The sequence below is a fragment of the Eulemur rufifrons genome, chromosome 16 (assembly GCF_041146395.1).
Source record: "Eulemur rufifrons isolate Redbay chromosome 16, OSU_ERuf_1, whole genome shotgun sequence".
NCBI classification, from domain to species: Eukaryota; Metazoa; Chordata; class Mammalia; order Primates; family Lemuridae; genus Eulemur; species Eulemur rufifrons.
The window spans coordinates 46,502,635-46,530,592 of NC_090998.1; the positions used below are offsets into that span (position 1 = coordinate 46,502,635).

Consider the following 27,958-nt stretch of genomic DNA (forward strand, 5'->3'; position numbering starts at 1 on the left):
TATCTTAAACTTAGGCCTCCTGTCTAACTAAAATATTGTGTCTTTTGACATAATATATGGTTAAAAGCTTTCTTCCTTTTTAACCATATAGTTTCTTTTTCACATTGTTATATTTTAAATCCATTTTATATCAAGGCTACTTTAAATTTATATCTCTGTTTCCTATCTGGAAGTTGTTAACCCTGCAACAACAACAAAATCAGTAATAACACATCACAGAAACTTTTTGATGACATTTATAGAGTTTGTTTTTACTTGATGGAACATCTTTTTGCCATTAATACACTCAGAATCCATGTACAATTAAGGTCCTCATAATTTCAATTTTAGCTTTGTCCAAATCTCTTGACACCATCTCTTTTTATTTGGTTTCTCTGGATTTTGCCTTTCTTATGAAAACTCTGGATCTTATGGCTTGCTTGAGTAGGTGCAGAATTTGGTAATTTTAGAATCTTTTGGAGCAGAAATGGTATTCAGCTATCTCACTATATTTCTACACTTCCCTATATATGGGAACACTAGCCAACAAGACAAACTGTGTAGAAGTTTTCTGTGTTTTAGTAAGTCTGGAAACACTATCATAGCTCTTTGTTGGAGAGATAATTTTATTTTAATTTTAAGGCTCTAACAATCCTGTAATAAAGAAATCTATTGGTGCTATCCAAAGATATTTTACAATAGACATTGTATTTTCAGCAAAATCTATTAAACTAGGGAACTAAAATTTTATGGACACTTTGGGAAATGCTAATCTAGTAAATTCTTTTCACTTTATACATGAATCCAATAAAACCTGAATTAATAATGACATAATGCCATCACAGAGGTAGGTACAAGCAGAATTGAGAGTGGAGTACAGCTCTTCTTCCTCCCAGTCTTGGGTCATGTTCTTTAAGAAGATAGATAGTTATGCAAGTTCACAAACAATCTGTGGAGTCCCTAAAATTATTAAGGCACTGTGTACGAAACAGATGGCTGAGTTAATGTTATGAATTAATAAAGCTTATGTTTAATATCACATCTGACAATTTTAAAGTATATTAGGGAAAGGCATTTTTTATTGACATTTAGGCGATAGTAAAGCAATCCACCTGTAAGACCATATGAGATTTGTGGTGTATTCTTACTTTGGCCACGGTAAGTAACTTGAAATTTGGTTCTAAATGGGAAGGCAAGTCAAGTATAGTGCATATAATAAGGCTATATTTCAATAAGATTTATGGCAGGGACTTTTAATTTTACTTGCAGAAAGAAATAGAGAAATACTATTGGGGTAGTTGTACAATTTGATATATTAATTACTAGCTAAAATACCCTACTCAATTCTGATTTAAGAATTGAGGATATCTTTGTGGAAACAACCCAAGTGCCTGTCAATCCATGAGTGGATTAATAAAATATGGTATATATATATATACAATGGAATACTACTCAATTACAAAAGCAATGGTGATCTAGCACCTCCTATATTTTCCTGGATAGAGCTTGAGCTCATACTCCAAAGTGAGGTATCACAAGAATGGAAGAATAAGCACCATATGTACTTGCCATCAAATCGGCATTAACTGATCAACACTAAGGTGCTCACAAGGTAGCAATATTCATTGGGGATTAGGGGGATGGGGGTGGGTAACCTCACAACTAATGGACGTGGTGAGCATTGTATGGGGGAAAAGGAATGCCTCACATTCTGGCTTTGGTGAGGCAAAGTCATAACCTGTGGCCAAAATGTTTGTACCTCCATAGTATCCTGAAATAAGATTTTTAATACACTTTCCTTGTTCCTGTCCTATTTAATGCTTTAGTCAGAAATTAGGAAGAAAATATAAAAGGGATAATTATAAAAATTGCTGATGGCACAAAGCTCAAAGGAACTGTGAATTAGACAGAAATCAGAATGTGGATTTAACAATATTTTGACGGGGTATTGCTTGCCAATGTAATGAATGTAACATGTTGAATTCCAACAGGAATAAATGTAAGATTATGATGATGAGTAGAAAGTTAACAAAGAAACCAAACACAGTATTTTGCAAATTCAGCATGGGGAAACATGTGCACCAGTCTCCAGGCCAAGCTGGAGAACCAAAGTGTGGTGAAGGTAACGTGCAATATTCGAAGCTTTCCAGGATGGTGGGAGTTAAGAGGGAAAGAGAGGAGGCAGTGTGGAGTAATGAAGGTAGACTTTAGAATCAGGAGCCCAGAATCTGGGACACAGGTTCAAGTCGATGTTCCATCACTTACCAGTCATTTTGATCTTGAGCAAGTTTCTTTTCTTATTTTTTAAGATGGAAATATTAAATGTTAATAACTAGCTTAAAAAGTTCTTCATCCTTTTCTTTCTTTTTCTTTGTCCTCATCTTCCTTCTGATTCCACCTGTATCTACTATTTCCTTTATATCTGCTCTATCGACGTACTTTCTCCTTCCTCCCCACTTTCTATTTCCCTTACTTTTTATTCTTTCCAAGTTTTCTTTTAAAATGCCGTTTTCCTCTAAGTTCCACATGAACTTGTTCTCCCAACCTTCTGCTTAGGTGATTTCCAAGAATTCTGGGCCGCAGATGGCACTTCCATTGCCCTATAATTACTGTGGCCATGGGCTCACTGTCGTTTTCTAGAACATTCTTACTGATGGATCATGGCCCTGAATTTGCAGTACCAGAGAATGTTCAGTGGAACCATTTGTGTCAAAATGGGCTGAGGGAAAGGCAAATATTCAGATCACTATGAACACTATAATAATTTTTGTGATACTGAGAAAATATTCATCTATATCAAGTTTTCTAAATATTTCAATGTAAACTTCTTTTATATTTAATTGAATGGGTACTCAGTAACACAAGATTATAGTGTGTTTCTAATTACTAATTGATCATATCTATTAAAGTAAAATATTTACTAAAATTACAGTTTAGACATTTCTGGATAAAATTGATTGTGAGATTATGTGTATCTCCATGTAGATTTGTTAGCTTTTTATTTTTTAGGGTCTGCATTTACACATGCCTTTTCACAAGTAGAAGTACTAGTTGAACTAACAGTTTTTGAGAACTTGGACATCAGGAAATGAAAGTGATTGACCCCTGAGAAATGTGAAACAGTGATTAACCTCAAAATTTTGGCATTCCTTTACTCTTTTAATATTTGCAATCATCCTAAAACTTTTTATCCCATCCTCATCACCCACCACTCAGCTTAATTTTTAAACTGATGCCCAATTCATCCAGGCATGCAAAGAAGGAAAATATGACCCATAAGGATGAGAATAATCAAATAATCAAAACAGACTCAGTAGTGAAATAAATGCATAAATGTTAGAATTAGCAGACAAGGATATTAAAGCAATTATGATAATTGTATTCTAGATGTTCAAAAAATTAAGTAGAGACATGGAAGATATAAAAAAAGACACAAATTGAATATGTACATATGAAAACTACAACGTATAAGATAAAAATAAATACACTGGATAGGCTTAAGAGCAGATTAGACATTGCAGAAGAAAAGATTAGTGGAATGTAAAACACAGTCATAGAGACTATATAAAATGATCAGAACAAAGTGACTATAATCAATAATAATTTAGGATATAATTTAAAATAACTAAAGGAGTGGCATTGGAATGTTCCTAACACAACGAAATGATAAATGCCAGAGGTGATGGATACCCCAATTACCCTGATTTGATTAATGCACATTGTGTGCCTGTATCAAAACATCACATGCGTACCCTATAAGTATACACAAATATGATATACCACAATAATTAAAAATAAAAAAATTTAAAAAGCTATATAAAATGAAACACAGAGGAAAAAGAGCCCAAATCTAAAACAAACATACCAATGAGCTGTGGGACAACTTCAAATGGCTTAATATACATATAATTAGAGTCCTCCAAGAAAAGAAAAAATTAAAAAAAATTAGGAAATAATGTGTGGAGTGATTCTCACAGGCGGAGCGCTGGAGAGCGGCAGCAGGGACCGCAGCGGCAGAAGCAGCAGTTTATCCGTGTGCAGCCCCAAACTGGAAAGAAGATGCTAATTAAAGTGAAGAGGCTGACTGGAAAAGGAGATTGAGATTGACATTGAACCCACAGACAAGGTGGAGCGAATCAAGGAGCGTGTGGAGGCGAAAGAAGGAATCCCCCCACAACAACAGCGGCTCATCAACAGTGGCGAACAGATGAATGATGAGAAGACAGCAGCTGATTACAAGATCCTAGGTGGTTCAGTCCTCCACCTGGTGTAGGCTCTGAGAGGAGGAGGTGGTCTTAGGCAGTGATAGACCCTCCCTCCGTTTTACCTCCTTACCCTGTCTCTCATAATGAGGCATCATTATATCCTCTCACTTTCTGGGACACCAGAGCCAGAGCCCCCTCCGCTGGATGCCTAGTCTTGCGTGCTGCTGGTGGGAGACTGTGAGGACCCCAGGATGCAGTGTTCCTGGCCCAGAGGGCCCTTGCTGGCTGTTGGGTTTTAGTTTGCAGTCCTGTGTGCTTCCCTCTCTTATGGCTATGTCCCTGGTTGTCAATAAAATATTTCCTGCCCCCCCCCAAAAGAAAGAATGTGTGAAAAATTTCTAAATTGTGAAACTATAAATCCACAGATCCAAGAAGCTTTAGAAAACTCAAGCACAAGAAACAAAGAAAACTACACGAAGGTACATCATAATCAGACTGCTCAAGTCCTGTGATGAAGACAAGAGTATTCAGAGGAAGAAAAATGTCACATTAATGAAATCATACAGCATGTTTCCATTTAGTTTGGCTTCTTTCACTTAGTAATAATATAATGGATTTGATATTCATTCATGTTGTTGGATACATCAATAGTTTATTCTTTTTATTGCTGCATATATTCTATTATATGAATGTATCATAATTTATCCATATACCAGTTGAACATTTAAGTTGTTTCCACTTTTGCATGATTATGACTAAAGCTGATATAAAAATAGTACATTAGCATGATGCAGTATCTTCTTTGTAAAGTGAACCTCTCATGAATGCATGTTAGATGTCCTTTTAATGTTTTCTTATTCAGATTAAAATATTCAAATCACTTTTGACCATAGGATGCATTATTCTCACTATCCTCTTTGCACTTCTTAATACATATTCAAGGTTTATTTAATATTCTGCCTAGAATATGGTACCAGGATACCAATCATATTTCAAATTTTCTCAACTAGCCAAACAGAGCATAATGGAATTATCACCTCTCATCACCTGTGCTCTGTATATTGATGTGATTCAAGTTGACGTTGCTTCAAGAGTAACTTAATAGTACAATTGTTCATCTTGAAGGTATGGCTAGAACAAATTTTCCCAGATATTTTTACATCAGCTGTTTTTAGGAAGCAGTGAGAATTCTGAATTAGAAGATATCCATTTGTTCTTCAGATTTTTCACTTAATAATAGCGAGTTTTTGGAAAGACTCTTAATATGTTGAAAATTCACTTTTCCAGCTACAAAATATGGGTAGTAATAGTAATAGCTACTACAAAAACATGTTGGGAAATCACAAGGAATAACTATATGTGAAGAATTTTGAGAAGCATGAACTTCTCTGGGCATATACTTCTGTTTAAGGTTATTTTTATAATTCAGAATAATTTACTCTTGAAACTTTACTAATGATTTTACATTTGTACTTTGTCATTTTATTTTGCTGTTTTGGATTAATATTTTTGAAAGGTTTCTAATTTTTGTTCTTTTACCTATTTTTAAACTGTCTTTTTCAGAAATCTAAATAATCTCCTTCCTTATTCAAAATTTTCATAAGCTCTTATCATTGTCAGGCATTGTGTTATGAGAAATACACATATTTGATAGATGCAATTATTTACTTCTTAGAGCCCACAGTATAGAGGGGATAATGGAGGAGGAGTGCCTAATACTACTTTGGAACAATTTTAACAGTTTTTTTAGAGCGAATGACACTAAATCTGAGTCTTGAAAGATACAGAGAAATTATCCAGATATATTAACATAGATCAGGTTTTCTAGAAGCAGATGGTCAGATGAGAATTCTTGTGAAATTGATTTATTGCAGGAGTGCATTCAGAAAGAGAGGGAGAGAAACAGGACAGGGTAGGGGAAGAAAACTAAGGAAGGATACAAGTTCTGCAGAAGTTTAGCTTCCACCTGGTCCCATCAGGATCTCTGATGGATGAATGGCAGTATTTGATCCCATCTTGAAGTAAAAAATAAATAAAACTACTTTTTGTATCCATGTCAGTTATTGGTTGGTACTCCTGTTTCTCACTTCATAAAGTGGGGTTAATCTCCTAGCCAATGCAAGAGGCCATATGACCGGGCCTTACAATGAGGAAAACCTGGGGACAGCAACCAGGAGCACCTGATCTAGCAATGAGCACCATCTGGGGTCACAAGGCAGGAGCACCAGGTTTAGCAAAGAGGAACACCAGGAGTCAGCAAGCAGGAGCACGGGCTTACTAATGGGGAACACCTGGGCTAAGCACACAGGAGCACAGGACCTACCAATGAATAAATCTGGGGTGAGCAGGCAGGAGACCAGGCCTAGCAATGAGGAGCACCTGGGGTCAGGACCCAGGATCACTGGGCCTAAACACCCAGGAGCACTGGGCCTTGCAAGAGGGAACACCTAGGCTGAGCACCCAGGACCATAGGACCTAGCAATGAGGAAAACCCAGAGTTAGCAGGCAGGAGCACCAGGCCTAGCAATGAGGACAGCCTTGGCTCAGCACCCAGGAGCACCGGGCCTAGCAATGAGGAACACCTGGGGACAGAAACCAAGCGCCCTAGACCTAGCAATGGGGAACACCTGGGATCACAGGTAGGTGCACCGGGCCTAGCAATAAGGAACACTGGGGTCAGCACCCAGGAGTACCTGGCCTAGCAGTGAGGAACACCTGGGGTCATCAGATGGGGTGGGGGGGAAAGAAGAAAAGAAATCGCAAACCCCAATTCACAAGTCCTTTTTGTTTCCTGCTTGCCTCACATCTGCTAATATTACATAGGGTAAAGCAAGTGAAATGACCAAGATCAGAGTCAATTTTGGCGTGTACTACGTAAGGATAAGGATACTGGGAAACTGATTCCTTGGGGTCCACTACAGTCACATAACACCACAGATACCCTCTGGCCCCAATGATTCTCATTTTCCTTACATGCATGTTAACTAAAACTAAAACATCTGCTGCTCACCCCTAACACACAGTATGTTGATACAGTGGTGAGACAGGAGAAATGATAACCATATTAGGCAGCAATAGTCACTGGTTCATAGCAATTATGAAATGAAGTCAGGCACATTTTGTTTGTCTTCCCATCCCTACTACTATAATAGCTCAAGGAATGTTCCTTTGTTGGGATCCATTTCTGCTGCCAGAGTAGTCTTCTAGTCCATTTTGCTTTATACATCTTGACTCTGCCCTCTGAGAAATCATATAAAGTGGATTTTTTCATATAAAGTGGCTGAGTAGATTCCTCTTTCTGTTTCATGTCTAGAGAAAGTTGGGACCCAGAGTCCTCTTTGCTTTGAGCTGTCTCTCTCCCTTTAAACATCCAAACTTATCCAGTTCCATTAAAAATATTACAGATTTTCCATGAGTTGTAGTTTCCTCTTAGACAAAAGCCACATCCATAATTATTTTATTTTTGAGACATATTTTTCTAAATATATCAAAAGTATTTTGGAATTAGGCTTTTATGAAACCAAATCTTTAAAATTTGAGACATCTGTCAAAATGAGAGGGTCTAACCGGCACTACCCTGAATATTTCAGAGGTCCTAACTAAAGGTCTTATACCCTTGATGGGAATATTTACTCTGGGACCATTTCTTTCTCTGAGAATCTTTTTCTGTCAAGAGGAATAGGAGATGTGAAATAGTTCTTATATTCAAACCCAGCAATCCTGGCTTCTCTATATTTCTTCTAATTTTTCTTGAAAATGTAATACTTCCCTCTTTAGCTCATCTCCCTCACACTGTACTTTATTGTATACTAGTAAAGGAAGAAAACTGACATTTTCATCATTCTGTCTAGAAACCTTTTTAGCAGATTCACAATTATACATACAGTTGACCCTTGAACAACTCAGGGGTTAGGGGACCCAACCCCCTCCATGCACAAATTTGCATACAACTTTTGACTCCCCCAAAACTTAAAGACTAACAGCCTGTTGGCTGGAAGCCTTACCGATAACACAAACCATAGATTAACACATATTTTGTATATGTGTTATATTCTGCATTCTTATAAGAATATTCTTATAATAAAGTAAGCTAGAGAAAGAAAATGTTAAGAAAATCATAAGAAAGAAATAGTATTTACTATTCCACTTATTACATAAGTGGAAGTGGATGATCATAAAGTGGATGATCATATCTTCATCATCTTCATGCTGAGTAGGCCAAGGAGGAGGAGGAAGAGGAGGAGTTGGTCTTGCTGTCTCAGGGGTGGCAGAGATGGAACAAAATCTGCATCTCAGTGGACCCACACAGTTCAAACCCATGTGTTCAAGGGTCAACTGTATATTCTACTTCCTTTTTGCTAATTGCTTCAATACTACATGCATGCATGGCTTACATTTCTTCCAGACTCCAATATCAGTGTCCTCATTTATTTTCTGGTCTCCACTAACAGGTTTTCTTTTTTCTAACTCAGTGGTGATAACAGGTTCCCGCATCTCTTTTATAACATTTGCCTGCCACGTAGTTCCAAAGTGAAGGCTACATCTTAGATTTCTGCAGGTGTGTGTGGCACCCGTGAAAATACTATGTTGGTAGGAAGGTCTTCGAGACATGCAAAGTAGAAAGGGGCTGGACAATTCCTTGGTTCACTACCAGATCAGAAGAAAATTCACTGGCAGAGGAATCAATCTTATATTAAAACAAACAGAAGATTTTATTATCTCCACTGGGCTGAATAGGTCCTTATAAATAACATATCCTACATTTTAATTTTCTATTAGATCAAAACAAAATGCCAAAATACAATTTAATTGTATCATAGCAAAATAAATCTTCTCAAATTTTATTTGAAATATATCAATTTAAAACATCAACAATAATAAAAACAGCACACAAGTATGATTGTATGATATTGTTTCCAATTAGTGTGTCCCTATTATGAGTTTCTTTTAGTAGCACAACTTCTGAATTGTATCCTTCCTGTCTGGTATTTCTACAATTATATGACTAACGTAAAGACTGCTATGCAAATGGGATCATGTGAGATATGAGATAGTAGTGGCACATAAAGTTATTATTTACAATGGGTTTATGTCATATTTATTACAAATGCCTAATTTTTTCCACACTAACCAAGTAAATAAATCATATCACAGTGGTAGGTTGAGAATTAACACAATGAAATATTACATTAAGATAACATCACTCATAGTAAAATCACAGGTTTATGGCTCATGGCCAAAAAGGAAAGGAAAAAAAAAAAAAACCCAATACCCAACACTAGCATATTTAATCAGAGGAAGCCCTCTCTGATTATCTAAATTTAGATAATCCTCTCTGATTATCTAAATTTCATTATTTCTTCAATTCCCAGCTCCACTCTCAATTCTGCTTTGGTAGGTTTGAGTTGCCTTATCTTTCAGAAAAATGTTTTTTTCTAAACTATTGAAGCTCTCTTTTCCCTGAGTCTATATCTTAACACTTAAATATCAAGTCAAATTTGTGTTTATTATCTTTTAGGGACATGCGCTGTCTGCAAAACCAGTTCTCAAATCCTTGAAAGAATTCATTCAACAAACATATTTTCAGTGTCTAGTTCACCGTGTGCCAGGCACAGTGCTGCATTCTGGGTTTATAATGGTGACGGCTGAATGTCCTCACAAAAAACCATATTTTTATCCTCATGGATCTTATGTTATATTGGAAGATCCACAAGTTAATCAAAGATTAGATGAATACATATCTGCGGTAAAAACATAGCTGTGGTGAGTGCTACAAAGATGAGATACATGGTACTGCTAGAACATGTAAAGGAGGATGTTTAGGAGGCTAGATAAATAAGACACGTTCTCCCTAAAGAAAGAAAGATTGAACAAGGAATCTGAAGGAATAGTAGGAGTTAACTAGGTGAAGTAAGGTTGGAGGGTAGGAAAGAACACACCAGTCGCAGGCAACAGTATATGCAAAGCCCCTGTGATGGAAGGCAAAATGGCAAGTGTGGGGAACTGAAATCAGAGCACTATGGTTGCAGTGCAGAGAGCAAAGGAACGTGTTGTGAGAGGGGCTTGAAGCAATTGAGTCCAAACTGCATGGGTCATGTTAAAGATGTTGGTCTCTATCCTAAGAGCAATGGACAGTCTGATGAATTCTAAGCAAATCACATTATATGCTAGAAAGTTATTATGGCTGAGATGTTGATAATGGAATAGTTGGAGATCAGTCAATGTAGAAAGTACTGCCAGGACTTCTTATGAACTACCCCCGTGCCATTCTCTCTTACATTTTAGCCACTTGCTCTGCTCCAGCTGCAGCCTGTGGTTCTACTTTCTGCCATGTCACTCACCTGGGAGACCCTGTCTTCTGTTTGGGCTGCTGCTGAACTACCAAGTCAACTAGCCTCATATTCTGAGTTTCCAGCTTTTCCTGCTAATTCTGGATTTGTATCAAATGCCATTTCACAGGATGTGGGATCTAGCTTCTCAAGTTGCCACCAAAGGAGCCAGATAATGTTATGCTTTTTGTGAAGTCACGTTGATTTTGTAAAACAGGATAGGAAAGAGCCAAAGGAATAAATTTCTCCCCTTCCTCCGTCCTATGGACCATACCTTGACACATTTTCTTTGCATATTATGTTTAGAGACATCTCATGTGGTTGAGCAACCAGCTGTGTCTATTTTGTGGTTCATCATGATTCTGGGGCCAACATAATAATGCATCACTTTGCATTACTTCTCATCTTCTTCTTTCTCACTTTGCTATCTCCTCACTCTCCCTGCCCTGGGATGGCACCTCAAAAATTAAACATCAGCGCTTAATCTTTGCCTCAGGCTCAAGCTGGTGAAGGCAGAGAGGTTTTGCAGCAGTGCATGTGAGGTGATAGCAGCTTGGAGTGGGGTGATGAGGCAGAGATGGTGTATTAATTTTCTAGGTCTGCCATAACAAACAGAAAATGGGGTTGCTTAAAACAAGACAAGTTTATTCTTTCACAGTTCCAAGACTCGAAGTATAAAATCAAGGTGTTAGTAGTGCTATGTTCTCTCAGAAGGCTCTAAAGGAGAATCCTACCTTGCCTCTTCCCTGCTTCTAATGGTTGCCTGAAATCCTTGCTCTGCCTCGGCTCATAGGTATTTCTTTTCAATCTTTGTCTCTGTCTTCATGTGGCTTTACCTTTGTGTATTTTGTGTCCATGTCCAAATTTCCCCTTCTTATAAGGATATTAGTCATTGAATTATGGCCCACATGAAACTGTATGACCTTAACTTGATTAGATCTCTAAAGTACGTATTTCCAAATAAGGGTATATTCATATGTTCTGGGAGGATATGAATTTTTGGGAGGCACTGTTCAACCTAGCACAGATGGAGAGATATTTGGAGTTAAAGCAGCAGGACTTACTGATAGATTAGATATTGGGGGTGAGAAAAAGGGTGGAATCATGAATTCAGTTTTGAGCCTATTGAGTGCAAGTCACTTTGGAAGGACCTATTAATATGTCTCTTTCCTCTTGTTATTTTCAAGGTTCAATGACAGCAGGTTCTCCGTAATTATTTTTTCATGGCCCAAGAATAGTGACGACAATGACAATGATATTCTTTCAGCAATTTTAGCCTTGGCCATTCCTCTTTCAGTATTGACTGCCACTGCCAAGAAGAGGAAGCAATATGATACTATTACTATTAATGATGATGAAAATGAAAAAACAATTACCATTTATGGAGCACATATTATATTTAAGACTCTATTAAACACTTAAACATTACTTACAATACTTAAACAAGGCAGTTTTTAGGTGAGAAACATGATGCTCAGAGAAATTACATAACCTATGCAAGTTCAGACAGAAAGTGTTGAAACATTAAACCTATGCTTGCTTAGTTGAAAAGCTTTTCTTCAGTGTATGGCTGGAAATGAAGGAATATTGGGCAAATTGACAGGATAATCATCCCCTACCTTTCTGTCAGATAAGTACTAATTTATTGCTATAATTCAGATGTTCAACACAGGGTAAAAATGAAACAACTTCCTGAAATGTTGATTTTATTTAATGAGTTAAAAACATTATTTTTGTTGCAAGATGTAAGAAATATGTTAATAGAATAGGAATGTGTTAAATGATCTTTAATTTTTTTAGATAAAACCCAAAATTTCAAAGAAATGTTATATTGGTAGCATGCTGTTTATAGTCACATTTCCAGACACCTGTGGGTTTTCTTTCACTTGTACCTGAAACCTGCAAAGTAGAATCTTTCCTTGCCTTCCATCCTCTTATATTTGCCAGCAATTCTTGGCATTCCTTGGTTTGTAGATACACTACTAATCCAATCTCTGCCTGTGTTGTTACATGGATATCTTCTTGTGTGATTTTATGTTGTCTTCCCTGTGCACTCCTGTTTTTGTGTCCAAATTTCTCCCTCTTATAAGGACACTGGTCATATTGGATTAGGCCCCATCTTAGTGACCTTATATTTATTACATGTGGAAAGATCCTATTTCTAAATGAGGTCACATTCAATTATACAGAAGTTAGAACTTCAGTATATCTCTCTGAAACACAATTCAACCCATAACACAAACCCTCTTGCCTTATGTTAAAAGAAGGAAAAAAAGGCTATAAATATACCTTCGGTCCAGTAAGCTTCTCAGTAGAATAATGGAGAGGAACATTTTAATAGGGGGAGTATTCTCAATTTCTCTGTAATTATTCTCTCTAGGATTACTAACAATTTGGGGAATACTGCAAATGGAAATATAGCTATGTATGTGCAGAGATGTTTGAACAAGAATGTCCATGATCGCATCAAATTTTATAATATTAATGAATTATAAACAATTTAAAGGGCCATGAATAGGGAGTTGGTTGGACATATTGCGATTTATCATTCCATAAAATGAAATACTATTTTTGGTCATTTTAATAAATGAAGAAACTTTTTAAAATAATAGTGATATAGCAACAATAATTATAATTGTATTAATAGCTGAAATACACTGTTTTCCGATTGCTAGGCAACATATTAAGTGCTTACTATATCACATTTAACCCTCACAGTAACTTTATGAGGTAGATCTGTTATCCACATTCTACAGATAGGCAATAGTTAAAAAAATTAAGTAATTTACCTAATTTCACACAGTGCCAGATAAAGAAGAGAATATGTTTATTCAGATAGTCCAGTTGCAAATCTCATTAGCATTGCCCCTATATTGGTACTGATTGGGAAGATACTATACCACATATTAATTTTAGAATACAGTAACTTGAGGAATACTCCATACAGTGTGTATGGAAAGTTTTGGGGAAAATTGTGTGTGTATGTGTGTGTGTTTAAAAGGTAAAAGCATATGCATTGGGGAGGTGGAATTGGAGAAGGGAACCCAAATTACTGAGTAGCACACAGCCCAAAATACCAAAAACTTTGGGAAATGCAGTTTAATATCCTTCTTTGTCTTGTCAGGGAAAAAAAATAGATACTCTCAGAAAGAAGTGAAAAGACAATCTTGAAGCTAAAAGTTTGCAAATAAATGGTTTATTTGCACACAACTCATTCTTCTACTCTGCAGTTATGGAAGGGTTTCCCCAATCTGATCACTTTGGTGTGTGACAGATCTGCTGTCACAACTTGCTTCTACAGAAATGACATTTGTTTCTGAACAGGAGGCAGAGAGCAACGTTGAGATGCAGGATTGGTAATAGCTAGTTTAGAAGAGTGGAGACAATTTTTTGATCTGCCAGGGAAAAGAATCATGGGGTGGGAGGGGGGCATGTTTTTTGTCCTCTTTATAACATACAGAGGGCTGACTTGGAGGGATTTATGGCCCTAGCCTCATAGAGAAAATAGTATTCACAACTCAAAGTGCTTATTAAGTAGCTAAAGTAAAAAGGGCTTGGGAACTCCTCACATGAGGCGGCCGCAGGATCCTGACAGTAACCGTTAGTGAATGGATGTAAGTATTCAGCTGCTGGGAAGCAACTGAATCTTTAAAAGGAAGTTCATTATTACAGTCCAGCAGTTTTGACACACTGCAATCAAGCTGTAAAGAAACACCATAGTGGGAGATAAGTTTTCAGAAAAATAAAAACCAAGTACACTCAGGTAAGAGCAGATATATAAGCTTTTGGAAAGAGAAAAACAAATTAACCAAACTAATTTCTGACATCATTGTTTTCACTTGTTTCAACTATTTGAGATGAATAAATATTAGATAAATTAAATCCTTTGTTAGAAGGCTAAAAATAAAACTACTCATAGGAATCAAAATAATCCAAAGAGAATCACTCCCAAATTGGGGATGAGGAGTGAATCCTTGTGGAAATATGAGGTAATGTAATATTCTCAGAGTGAATTTTTTATACTGGGTAATCAATTGTGCTGTTTTAGGTAAGATATGTTTGATGTCTAATGGTTCAATTTAAACTTCTATTTCTGACTATGGAAATAAAGGCATTAATATATAGCTGAGCTATTATGGTTGACACCAACTCATAATAATCATTAAAGCTTACTGAGTGATTACAGTGTGACAAGGAATATTCTAAGCACTTTTTTCTTTACATCCATTCATGTATTCCTCACCAGAACCTAAAGGTAAGAAAGATTGTAAGCTCCTGTTTGAAGAGGAAATACTGAGACACAAGTTAGTCAAGCAATTTACCCAAGATCTCACAGCTAGTACATATTAGAGCCAAGATTCTGACCTGGGCGTCTGGCCCCAGAATCTGGGTTCTGAGCCACTACACTGGATAGCCCCACTATCTGATAGGTAGTTCATAATTAGGTGTTAATGACATATGCTCATCTCCCTTTAATGGCCACATACTAAAAATAGCTCTAAAATAAATAACTATGGTAGTTTAAAAGCATGTGCACAAAATCTTTGATATTTTTCTTTCAAGACATAGAGTATAAACACATCCTCTAGAGCTGGGGTCCCCAACCCCTGGGCTGCAGACTGGTACCTGTGTGTGGACTGTTAGGAACTGGGTCGCACAGCAGGAGGTGAGTGGCAGGCAGGTGAGTGAAGCTTCATCTGTATTTACAGCCACTTCCCAAATCTCGCATCACTACCTGAGCTCTGTCTCCCTTCACCCTATCCATGGAAAATTGTCTTCCATGAAACCGGTCCCTGATGCCACAAAGGCTGGGGACCACTGCATATGGGCTGGACTTAATTATTCACGTCTAATGAATAGATACAAAAAGAGAAAGTGACCATGTGAGACTTTGGAGATGAGTTCATAAAAGGCAGTGTGGCTTCGGCCTTTCTCTGTCTTGGCTCACTTGCTCTGGGGGAAGCCAGATGACATACTATGAGGACACTCAGGCAGACTATGCAGAGGCTCAGGTGTGAGGACGAACAGAGGTCTCCTGTCAATAGCCATGCGAGTAATTCACCTTGGAAGCAGTTTCTTCATTAAACCCTCAGATGACTGAAGCCTCTACCAACATCCCAACTGAAACTTCACAGGACCCAACTCTGCTAATATGCTCCTGAGTCCCTGAACCACAGGAACTATGAGCTAATGGATGTTTATGGTGTTCAAACATGAAGTTTTGGGATAATTATTGTGTAGCAATAGGTACCTAATACAGTACCTCTGAAAAAAGTATTTTAAAGTCATTTGACATGTTTAGTTATAAAATTTATAAGATAAGTTAGATAAGTTACCTGTTCATAAACTAAAATCTGTGAACTCATAGATTTTACTTTACACAACAAATCAAAATGCTCTGAAAACTCAAAAGTATATATTTATAGAAGGATGCATGATCAGTCATATTTGATTAAACATTGTTCATTCAAAATCACTTAGAAAGGAACTTTGAAGACACATTCTGGTGGATTTTTATCTTTTGGGTTTCAATGTGGTTTTAATTTCTTTCCCATAAAAGGAAGGAGTTCTTTTATGTTTTTCCAGTCATACATAACTCTACTAGAATGAACCTTCTGCACATTAATTCATAGCAATAAGGTGGTAGGTGAACAGCTTAATTAGTTATTTACAGTGTTTGTACTCACCTGCATGATTTTCTAAGATAGTCTATTGGGAGCTGCTTGCTTAGTGTTACTTACAATTTCTTTTTCTCTCAGGAAATAAGGCATTATACAAACTTTGAATTACCTTTACAGCTATACTGAACTGTATCCTTCAGGGACAATTTTCTTAATCCTTAGTTTAGAGCTAAAGGTTGATTTACTGATGAAATATGTGCCTGAGATGGGGAACATGAGACAAAGATTTCTGCATTTTCACAAGACACTCGGTTGCCTAAACATAAAATTAACAACCTTAAACATTTCAGTAGTGCTGCGTCCCAGGTCTCTGCATCTTACTATCTGAATGAAGTGCTTGCCATGTAAAAAAGACACCCCAGGAGTTATTTCTTGACCTTTCAATAAATTATTTTTTGTCTTCCCACAATCTTGTGAGAGTAGCTTCTGTTACTGTATCACTTTTGGAAGACAGAAAACTGAGCTATGAGAAGTTGTTTTGCCCAAGGACAGATAACTCATAAGTAGAAGATTATAGATTTAAAGAGAAATTTTCTTGTCAAAATTCCCTGAGACTTCCATTACACCTATCGGGAAAATCACTCTTTTTGAAGAGCTTTTTTACATTAAGAGAACTACTTTCTTTCTCATCTGCCATCTTGCCCCTGTAATATGCTGAAATAAAAAAAAAAAAATTAAAAACAAACAAAAAAGAGAACTACTTTCTTAAAAGTTCTTATACATTTCAAATGTCCACAGATGCTTGTATGTGTATTCTATTGGCTCCACAGAGCCAGTCCCTCTTGCTGGACTGAGAGGAAGAAGACCTTCAGGCTCTGACCCCTCATTGGCTTTCTGGGCAACCCACTGACCCTCTCTGCAACTCCATGTTCTTCATCTGTAAAATCAGGATGCCAATAAGTGCTGTGCTTCCTTACAGGGCTGTGATGAGGGGCAATGGATAAAAATTCTTAAAAGGTCTTTGAAAATTTGGCATGCCGCATACATTTAAAACTCTAGCTTTTCATTAAGCTTTCTTGTTCTTTACCTAATATTACTGTGGCCTGCATGATTTTGTACTCTAAAAAAAAAAAGCTGAATTTCTTTTCAAAGAAAGTGTTACTTTCTTATAATTTAACTGATTGTGATGCGTGTCAATTGAACAAATGTGTTAAGGAGCACTGTACTTAAATATCATCATCATCATAAGAAACATTATGGTGACATTAAAACACAAGCCCATTTCTATGTTCTCTTGATGTGTTCATCTTATTAAAATACTTTTGTAATAGGTGTCAAATTAACACATATCATAGGTTGTTCCTATGATAACAAGGTGTGTTGCTTGAGCAGAATACCAGGTTATAATCTCTTACTAATTACTTCTAAGGGTTACATGTAATAGCTACCCAGTGCTGTCATGGTTTTCACACTTACCCTGCTTGGCAAATAACTTACGTGTGGTGCTAGGAATGCTACGGAAGTTCACCTGTTGTTGAGCCTAAGGAGACCCTAATTAAAGTCAGCTGAGTGTATCTATGTGCCTTTGACACTGAAGGAAGTAAACTGGTGAGTTCTCTTTGGAGACTGTACGCTGCTTCTCACAGCTATTGCAGTATTGACTTTTCCTGATTGTCAAAGAAGCCACCAATGTTTTCTTTAGAAGGTCTATCCATAGTAATCTTTCTCTCAGTGAACTAAGAAGCCCAAGAGATTTGGAGGGAAAAAATTAAACAGGCATAAGTAGTCTTTGGAGCCTTCATCTTAAGCTGTACTTAATTTTTGTATTGCCTTTTCTCCTTTCCTTTGAAACACAGCAAAAGATTAAATTTAAATTACCTAGCCACAGATGTGGCTGTTCTGTGGAGTGAATTTGTGCAGGGGCAGAGTGGGAGTGAGGTGACCAGTGGGGAGACTCCTGAAGTCGTCTGGATGGGATAGATGGGGGCTTGTCCTGGACTGCAGGGTGTCCTCAAGCTGTTTGTATGTCAGGTTTATCTCTTACAGAAGGCAAGCAAATTTGCAAGACATTTTATCTTCCTAAAATCGAAGGATTAACTGTTATTTCTTAATGTTTATGTAGTATATAGACATTAATTTGCTAACAAATATGAATTAGGGACCTAATGGGTGTTAGGCATTGTGCTAATTGCTAGCGATACAGTAGTGAAAAGAAAAACAGATACTTTCCCATCTTTATGGAGCTTATGCATTTATAGGAGAGACAGATATTAGACAATTAAACAAACTAATAACTGCAAAATCAGTAGTTGTGGATTAAGTGCTTTCAAGGAAAAGAACAGGTAAAATAACCTAAGGAGTCTATTCAAGAATGAGTTCTCAACAAAGGCTTCTTTAAAAGAAATGATAGTTGATATGAACTTAGAAAGTTAGAAGGAACAGTCTAGAAAAGAAAAGAGCACATGCAAAAAGTAAAGGGTGGCAAGGAGCTCAGTGTGTTCAAGGAAGAAAAAGTATGTCAGTGAGTCTTGAGCAGAGTGAATTCAGGGAAGAAGAGCAAGAAATGAATATGGAGAGTCAAGCTAGACCCAGATGACACAGGGACTAGTAGATAATGATAAGGAAGTTGGATTTTTATATAAATTGCAATGGGAATTCATTAAAAGATTTTGAATATGATCTTATTTGAGTTTTGAAAAGATCACCCTGGCTTCTTTAGGGAGTGGATTTTTGCGGAACTGTCATAAGAAGGTTATTGAAGGTGTCTCCATACAATATGATGATGACTTATATGGGAGTTACGGCAGTGATCATGGCAAGAAGAGAAAGTACATGTTTTAGAACAAAATGAGTATACTTGGTATACTTAGCATATGAATATTAAATTTCTGGCTTTAAAAATTGGATGTTCTGACTATAAGAACTATTTAGGAGGATTGGAGAAGATATATTGTGTATAGGTAGGGGTGGAGTTTAAGGATTAAACATTCAGTTTTGCACATGTTGAGTATATGGTGTCTTGGGGGCACCTATGTGGAAATTTCAAAGGCAAATTTGAAATACAAGTTTGGGATTCACGTAGAAATTGGCAGAAGATGTAAATTTGGAAGTCATCTCATAGAGATGCTGTAAAACTTAATAAAAAGTAATAATATCATGTGGGACATAACACAGAGAGAAGAAAAAAGATGAAGAATATAGTTATGAATACATTAAAAATTTTGGTCCTATAAGGAGAATGATAAGTTAGCAAAACAATCCAAGAAGGAGCACGCAAAGGAAGGATACAGACTAGGAGAGTGTGGTTATATAGTTAAGGGAAAAAATGTCTAATAAATTATGTCAAATACTAAGACAAGCTCTAGCAAAATTAAGCACTAAAAATATCCATTACGTTTGTCAAAACAGTGGATATTTTTGCCCTTGGCCAGATCTGTTACAGTGGATTTGTAGGGACAGAAGCAATATGAAGGTAAAAAAGTGAAGAAAGCAAGGGTCAGACTACTCTTTAATACAATTTTGTTTTTTAAAAAAAGAGAAAAAATAGCTGAAAAGAAATGTGATATTGGGGATTTTAAAATAAATATGTGAATTACTATGTAATTACTTGTTCTAGTTTGTTATTATTTATTCATTTATTTAAAACAATAATCCCTGATTACCTGCTCTATGCCAGGCATTTTTAATAGATAGAAAAACAAAATATTTTCAGGCAATATATGCAATATATGACATGTATGCTACACAAAAACTGAAAAACAAACCAAATGTCCATTAATTGAATAGTTGACCAAATTATGGTTCATCTACATAATGGAATAACAAAAATGTAAAAAGGAGTAAAGAGAATCTCTGTACACTAATATGACCAGATCTCCAAGATAAAGGAAAAAAATCCAAAACCAAAAAACTCAAGGCAGATAAAGTTTTGGTTTCTGTATAACATTTTATGATTTATCTATAAAAAAGAGGAGGGCTATGAATGTAATTTATCCATTCTATAACACATACATCACATGCATATGCAAATATATACTCATGTTTTTTGAATAATAGCAGGATAAACCCAAAGCTTAAAAAATAATTTTCTATAAGGGAAAGGTTGGAACAGGTGAAGGATACAGAATTAACTTCTTTGACTACATATTTGGGACCACGTAAATGTTTTGTATTTATAAAACAGAACTAAATTTACAAGAATAATACATAAAGATCAAAATGAAATAAATGAATATGGCTGTATGCAATGGATTTATCTCAAGTGACTTTAAATATAGTAAGTGGATTATATATAAAAGCAGATAGATCCTAAGGCTGAAAGTAACAACAAAAAAATACTGTTTTTCATGTTCATATTTTTAGCAATAATATTAGCATCAGTTTTTGAAACCATATATGTGTGTCTATATAACATATATGATAAATAAGCAAAGACGCTAATATATTATAGTTAACATGTACTTAATGTAGTTAGAACCAGTATCTTTCAGTCCAAAAAAAAATAAATTTAATATAAAGTTAAAATTAAGTAAAAATTTTACAATAGAAGCAAGGAGCCGCCAGGTGGCAGAGGTCGCCAGAGGCCGCGCCCGCTGGGCCAGCTTCGGTTCCCAAACCCCAGTTAATCCCAACACCAGGGCGCCCGTTGCCCAGTACGAAAGTGAAGATCCCTTACAGGCCCCGGCAACAGCGGCGGCGACCTTGGAGGAGGAGGAGTAGGAGAATAGGGTGCAGCCTGGGGAGACGTGGAGTATTTCAGGAAACTATAAGTGAAGGCTGCCTGCATAGAAACTGTGGCAAAATTAGAGAAAATGTACCAGGATAAATTAAATATGAAGGAAGTTCAGCCAGTGATCGTCAAGAAAGATGCTCTCAGTGACTCTTCTGGATCTGTATCAGAAAAGAACTTCCATCGCCCTGTCTCGTTAAGGACCTGGCTTTCTGAGCCTGGTTTAGGCCGGTCTTCCTCCTTGTTAATGTCTTCCTCTGAAGAGGAATTGCCTGACCTAGAAAAAGAGTATCCTGGGAAAAACAGAGTGATGACCTATGCTAAGGAGCTCAACAACAACATGTGGACAAACTTTTGTGTTGAAAGTATATTCAGTGTAAAAATACTGACTTTTAAGCAGTTGAAAAAACAAGCAAGAAACCAAAAGAATGGGTGCGCAAGGTTGATTACAGTACCCGAGCCTTTTCAAATGATGATTAGAGAACAGAAGAAAAAGGAAGAGCCCATGAAATCTAAATCAGACATTGAAATGGTACATAAACTGCTCAAAAAGCAAGAGGAAGATTCAGAGTGGAAGAAGAAATTTCCTGCATCTCTCTCTCTCCCCCCTTATCATGATTTAGTCAAACAAAAGGAAGAGTGGAGGAGGTCTCAGAAAGAAAAGCGAAGCAGCTCTTTTAGCCTCACAAAAGCTATTTAAGTTGTTGCAAGGGAGGAACAGAAGCAAGCAGCCCAGGAAAAGCAGCTGAGAGACTTTTTTAAGTCTAAAAAGAAAACAAATCGATTTAAAGCCAGACCCTTACCTCGATCTATTTATGGTTCAACTACCAATCACAGGTTAAAAGAAGAAGAGCTCTGTGGAAACATTAGGACACAGCTGAGAGCCCAAGAGCTTTCACAGAATCCATCCTCTCTGCCTTTTAGGCCATCTTGCCTACTCAGGAACCCCAAGTGTCTGGAAGAGGCTGTAAAATTGAAGTGTAAACACAAGGTTAAGTGCCGGGCTTCTGATTTTGAAGACCTTCCTGAGAGATATCAGAAAGATGTCCCAGAACACAAGTGTCCAGCACTCTTAACAGTCTGTAAACCATTTCATCTTCATGCATCTTCACGTGCATCTACTAAAAGAGAAAAAATTTTGGCAGACGTTGAAGCAGATGAAGAAAAAGAAACACGTCGGTCTTATTTGTTTCCAAGGCGTAAGTCACCAGCAAGAAGTGCAAGTGCAAAGCCTTTGCTTTGCAGCTGCAACACCCCAGTGCCCACAGTATCTTCCAGAGGACAAGAACAAGCCATAAGAAAGAGTGAAAAGGAAAGGATGAGAGAATATCAACGAGAACTAGAAGAAAGAAGAAAAATTTAAAAAACAGGCCACTACTATTTGAAAGGGAGTCGCTCAGAAAAATGCAAGAATGGCAGCAGAAAAGCATTATTCTAACACCCTAAAAGCACTGGGAATATCTCATGAGTTTGTTTCAAAGGCCAAAGTGGAAAAGTATTTGAGTACCTCAGCAATCAAGAGACAAAGTTTCACTGAAGATAAAGAAAGCCTTAATGAAGAAGAAAAATTAGAAGAAAGAGAAAATGAGGAAGAATATTATTTTGTTGATACCAACAGCCAGGATTTTTGAAAGGAAAAAGATGAAGCAAGTGGAGAAGAGAAATCTGTTGAAAAATAAAACTGAATCACCAAGGTCTCCTCTCTATGGCCTTGCTGTTGTTTGGGGTATCGGGAGTCAGCAGACACATTTGTGATGTTAAGAACATCTAGGGGACACTTCCTCAATATGCAGGACAGTTGATTAAGCAAAGTCATTTGTAGCCTGAAAGCTGAATCCTGCTTATTGGTCATTTGGTCAGTTAAAGTAAGGCTTTGCCTATTCAGTTGTTTTGATCACTATGTGTAGGTCTGTTTGCAACTATGATCTTGTATTTTTAAAAAGTGTTTGAGACTCACAGCTGTCACAAACTGATTAGTTATAAAAATATATATCATTATTTTTGTTGGGAAAAAATGACTTAAGTATTCAGAGCAGAGAGAAGTATTGGCCTTTGGTGATTTCTTTTTTAAAAATTCTCTGGAAATCATGAATCAATAAATATTTTTAAATATTAAAAAAACCTTTACAATGTTAAATTGGATTTCAAGTGACCATATGAACTCATGAGGTAATTTGTCTTAGCAAACACATATTTCTTGCACTGTACTTACATAAAGAAACTGGAGATTATTAGAGATATTTTTGTTTCTATATCTGAGCCAGCTAATACATAAATAAACCTAGAAAAATTTGTTATACTAGAAAGAAAGCTGCCAAGGCTATTGGAGTCACTTCCAAAAGACCCAGGGACCAGCTTAAAAAGACTTTCACTGGCCAAAGATGGTATAATTTGAGCATCAATAAGAAAATAACTGAGATAGATTAAAACATATAAAATATACTTAAATCCAGGAGTCTATAATAAAATTTTATAAAAACCTCTACTTGTGACTTATGTAGTATGCTAAGGAAAGATCTCTGAAAACTGGTAAATAAAAGAAATGAATCAAGCATTTATTCAGCCTCTAATGAATGAACTCTATATCAAGATAACAAGCAATTGATGAGGTGAGGTTTGACTTTATATAGAATAATTTCAGCTAATAAATGAGGAAGAATTATAGAAATTAGAATACCAATATTTTGCAATCCTATGAAATAATCCATCTAGTCACTGAAATATTATTGGCTGTTAATATATCAAAGAGAGAGACAATTAGATATAAATCTCTTGAAAAAAGTATACACAAGTCTGATGTAGTTTTGCCAAGAATTTGAAACTGAATCTGAATAAGAGTCTAGTTCTAACTACCAGGTTAGAAGAAAGGCAAGGGCAAAGTGACATGTTAAATAATTTCACGGGGTTGAAATCAACACAGTCTAGAATGTGGGAAACTGTAGAAAAAATGGCCTACTTTCTTTAACACATCATAACTTACAAGGAAAATTAGAGAAGTTAAAAGAGACTTAAGAATCATTTCAACCAATTGCAATGTACGGACTTTATTTTATTTCTGATCTGAATAAACTGGAAAAGAATAATGGGACAACTGGGAAAATGTGAACTATGTTAACCATAACTGTGATATTAAAATCTTATTAATTATTGTGTGTAATTATATTTAAAAAAGAGAGTTATTACCTTAAATACATACACACTGTGCTAACTAGCTACCAATATTTCCTTCAGTGATCTTTGCCTCCTAGTATTCACAGTCTTGTGTAGTCCCCTACCACATTGGGTCATGGTACAACAGAAGTGATGATATGTGACTTCTGAGGTTTTGTCATAAAAAGCATTGCGCTTTCTATTTTGACTTGCAACATTTGCTGTGGAGGAAGCCAGACAGTGTCCCATGAATATACTCAATCTGTCCAATTAAAAGCCCCACAGAGGAAAGAATTGAGAACCTTGACCAATACCCAGCACCAACTTGTTATCTACGTGAGTGAGCCAATTCAGAGGTATAGGGATAGCAAATAGCCATCAGGTGTTAATTGTTGAAACTGGGTAATTCATTGTGCCATTTTCTCTATTTTTGAATATATTTCAAAATTTTCATCATAAAATCACTAAAGACTCTACTGACTCAAAGTCCCAAGGGCATGATTTTTTTCAATAGTGAATTAGATTACACTAAACTATTTACAATATAATTTATATTGTATATAGTAAATAAATTATTTATAAATTCTGAAATGTCACTAGGAACTATAGTTGGAAGCTTTGGTTGAGGAGTATATTTCTTAGGGACAACAAGGGTTATGCCTAAACTGTCAGCAACCATTCTGAGAAATATTACCTGGACTAATGCCAAAGAAAAATTATGCCACTAATGGGTTACTTATCATTATTCTCAAATAATTTAAAATGATGAACCCGGGAAGTATAATACCTTACTACCTCTAAGGTAAAAATCACAGAAATTTATCAATTAATTAATTTATCAAAAGTCTCAGAGGTTATCTAGTATATAGGCCCTTTTCTACCATTAAATCCTTTTTTTTTGACATCTCCACCTAGAAATTTTGTACCCAATATTTCCTAATTGTAGATGCAATCAGATATTTTTATTGCTACATAGCAATTGCAGCACACACCTATTTAATAGTTAAACAGTATAAAGAGGATTTTGCTGGTGAATCCCACTTTAATGGCTGACAATTTTTAAGAAATGTTAGTAAAGTATAAAAAAAATTGAACATAAATCTGTCTGGAGGGAAGTGATATCAAGAAATCATATATATATATATATATATATATATATATTTTTTATGAGACAGAGTCTCGCTCTGTTGTCCGGGCTAGAGTGCTGTGGCGTCAGCCTAGCTCACAGCAACCTCAAACTCCTGGAGTTAAGCGATCCTACTGCCTCAGCCTCCCGAGTAGCTGGGACTACAGGCATGTGCCACCATGCCTGGCTAATTTTTTCTATATATTTTTAGTTGTCCAGACAATTTCTTTCTATTTTTTAGTAGAGACAGGGTCTCGCTCATGCTCAGGGTGGTCTCGAACTCCTGACCTCAAGTGATCCACCCACCTCAGCCTCCCAGAGTGCTAGGATTATAGGCTGAGCCACTGCGCCCGGCCAAGAAATCTTATATTTTTAACCTTCTTTGAAGTTTCCAAGAAAGATAATAATGATGGTAAACTAGTGGTTTTATTGAGTCTCAGAAAACTTGAGCATTTCTCGCACTAAAGATTATTAAATAGATAAAGAAAAAATTCATGAGAGAAACTGCCTGATTATGTATAAAGAACTGCCTTAGGATCAAAAGGAAAGAAAATTTTCTTCTCAACAAAAGTTTATATCTATTTATATCTATCTATCTTCTATCTATGTCATCATCTATCTCTCTACCTCTCATCTGTCTAGTTCTTCAATGCTTATAAATTCACAGCCCGTGATTTCTGGTCCCAGAATGGGGTTCCCTTTAAAGCACAGCCCAAGAGAAATTACCATCTTCATAAGTTTGTATCACATCCTTTAAGGTGATCCAAGTACATAGTCAATAGTACCTCTTAATAACCCTGCCCTCACTAAATTCCTAACGCTGCAAGACTCTTGGTACCCTTGACTCTTCTACCTCTGAATAATTCCTTGTCCCTACCACCTTGATCCTTCAATGTTTCCTTCCTGCATGAGTCATTACAATATGTGAAATTATCCCTACTCTTCTCCACCCCCACCTCCTCCTGGAGATGCCTAAGTGATTATAATTCTTTCTTTTTGTTTACTTTTGTTGTAGGAAAGCTGTTTACTCAGTTTTAATTATTTTTCTCAGAGAATGGAGGATGAGCAAGAGGATAGGGAGACAATGCCAATATAATCTGTGCAAAATACAAAGGTGCGACATTCAGATCCTCCTTCAAGGAAGGACTTGCTCAGCACAGGGGAGTTTGGTCAGCAGATTGCTCCAGCTTCAGGGTCTGCCTCAACTGCAGAGAACCATCTCACTTGAGGACATGCCTTCAATCAGTTACTGATTGAGGTAGGGACATAAAGGCCAGCCCATTTTGGCCTAAAGCAGGACAACTCTTATGGACAATTTTCGTTCCAGACCTTCTCACCAAGTTGACTGAGGTTGTGGGACCTGCATTGCAGTTTGACTCATCGCTCTGCCCAATCTTGCTGCCACCCTCCCTTTCCTAAGCATCTTTCACTCCAAAATGGGGGTATTTGCTTTCAGAGAGCTTGACGTATAACAGTGTGTGTGTGTAGAGGGTGACTTCTTGCAGATGCTAATAATTTTTTTGTTTCTTCACATTCATAAAACATATTGAAAGTTGAAAATAAGAAAATAATAATCATATGGACATTTGATATATTTCTAGTTTGTCTTTTTCCCTTTGTATATTTGGTTTATATGTTGGAGATTATATTGGAAATGGACATGAATATATGATTGTGTATCTTCATTTATCACCTAAAATCATAACATAAATGTTTAACACATTTATCACATACTTGGATGTAAAGTATCTAATGGTAGAAAATTCCAAATGCTGAGGCCAATCTTATTTAACACTTTATAAGAAATCAGGAGGAAGGAATACAATGTAAGATATAAAACTAGTTGGCCAGGAATGCAGAAGACATTCCAGTTATTCCAAACAGTTAGGATTTTAATACAGAGAATTGGTGGCTTACACAGTTAGTGGCGTGCTTGGTGCACGAGGCTATTAGAGTTAGGTGACATACCAGAGTTCACCTGGAAGCATTGACACATCTCATTCATCTCTGAAGCTTCTAGTCTTAGCTGGTTTCTAAAGCAGATGATTCTCAAAACCTTGTCTTCTGTTCGGGAGTTTATCTGTAATTGCTTCCCATGGCTGTTAATGGCATCTCCTTCTCTTCTACCTTGCACATGTCATACAAGCAGAACCCTACAGGGAAAGGTATCCTGGCGATGCCCAATGGACAACAAGCACAGAACACCTGCAAGCTCTTGGTGTCTTGTAAATTCAGTAGTTTATGAAAACACACATGGCAAGAAAATGCCATTAGAAGGACCATCTGTGTCAAATGTGAAGAACTCACTGCTTTCCCTATCCAGCCAATTCCATATAGGATTAGACTATGCACCACAGTTATTCTCCTGGGACATGGAGCTGCCAGAGGAGTTAACCTCACTCACAGAAACAGGCTGTGATTAGCACATATAGATTACCTTATTACTTCAATATTTTTAATTTTTTATACATTTTTGATTATAGCTGGTGCTTGAGTAAATTTTTCTATACAGTCCAGAACTGTGGCTGATCCTTACTTAACCCTTTCTAACATCAGCAACTGTGCTCTATAATTGTAACATTGCAAAGCAATATTTTTATTCATTTCCTTACAAGAAAGCTTTATTATATGTCTCCAAATAAGCAATTCCTTTTGGCAATTTAGCACAAAACTACAGGAGGCTAAACCAGGGGAAAAAAGTTTTGATGAGCATCTCTCCAATTAAAAGTTTAGAGGAAATTTGTGATGCATGCGTAGCAAAGATTCCCTTATTCTCTGACCAATTTTACAACCCTATTGTTTTGCTTCTAAAATTAATT

At 36.5% G+C, this 27,958-nt stretch overlaps 1 pseudogene; it reads left to right on the top strand.

The window, feature by feature from the left end:
• The first annotated feature begins 6,710 nt into the window (after positions 1 to 6,710).
• Positions 6,711 to 22,542, top strand: LOC138397302 (protein FAM161A pseudogene; annotated as a pseudogene).
• The last annotated feature ends 5,416 nt before the right edge of the window (positions 22,543 to 27,958 follow it).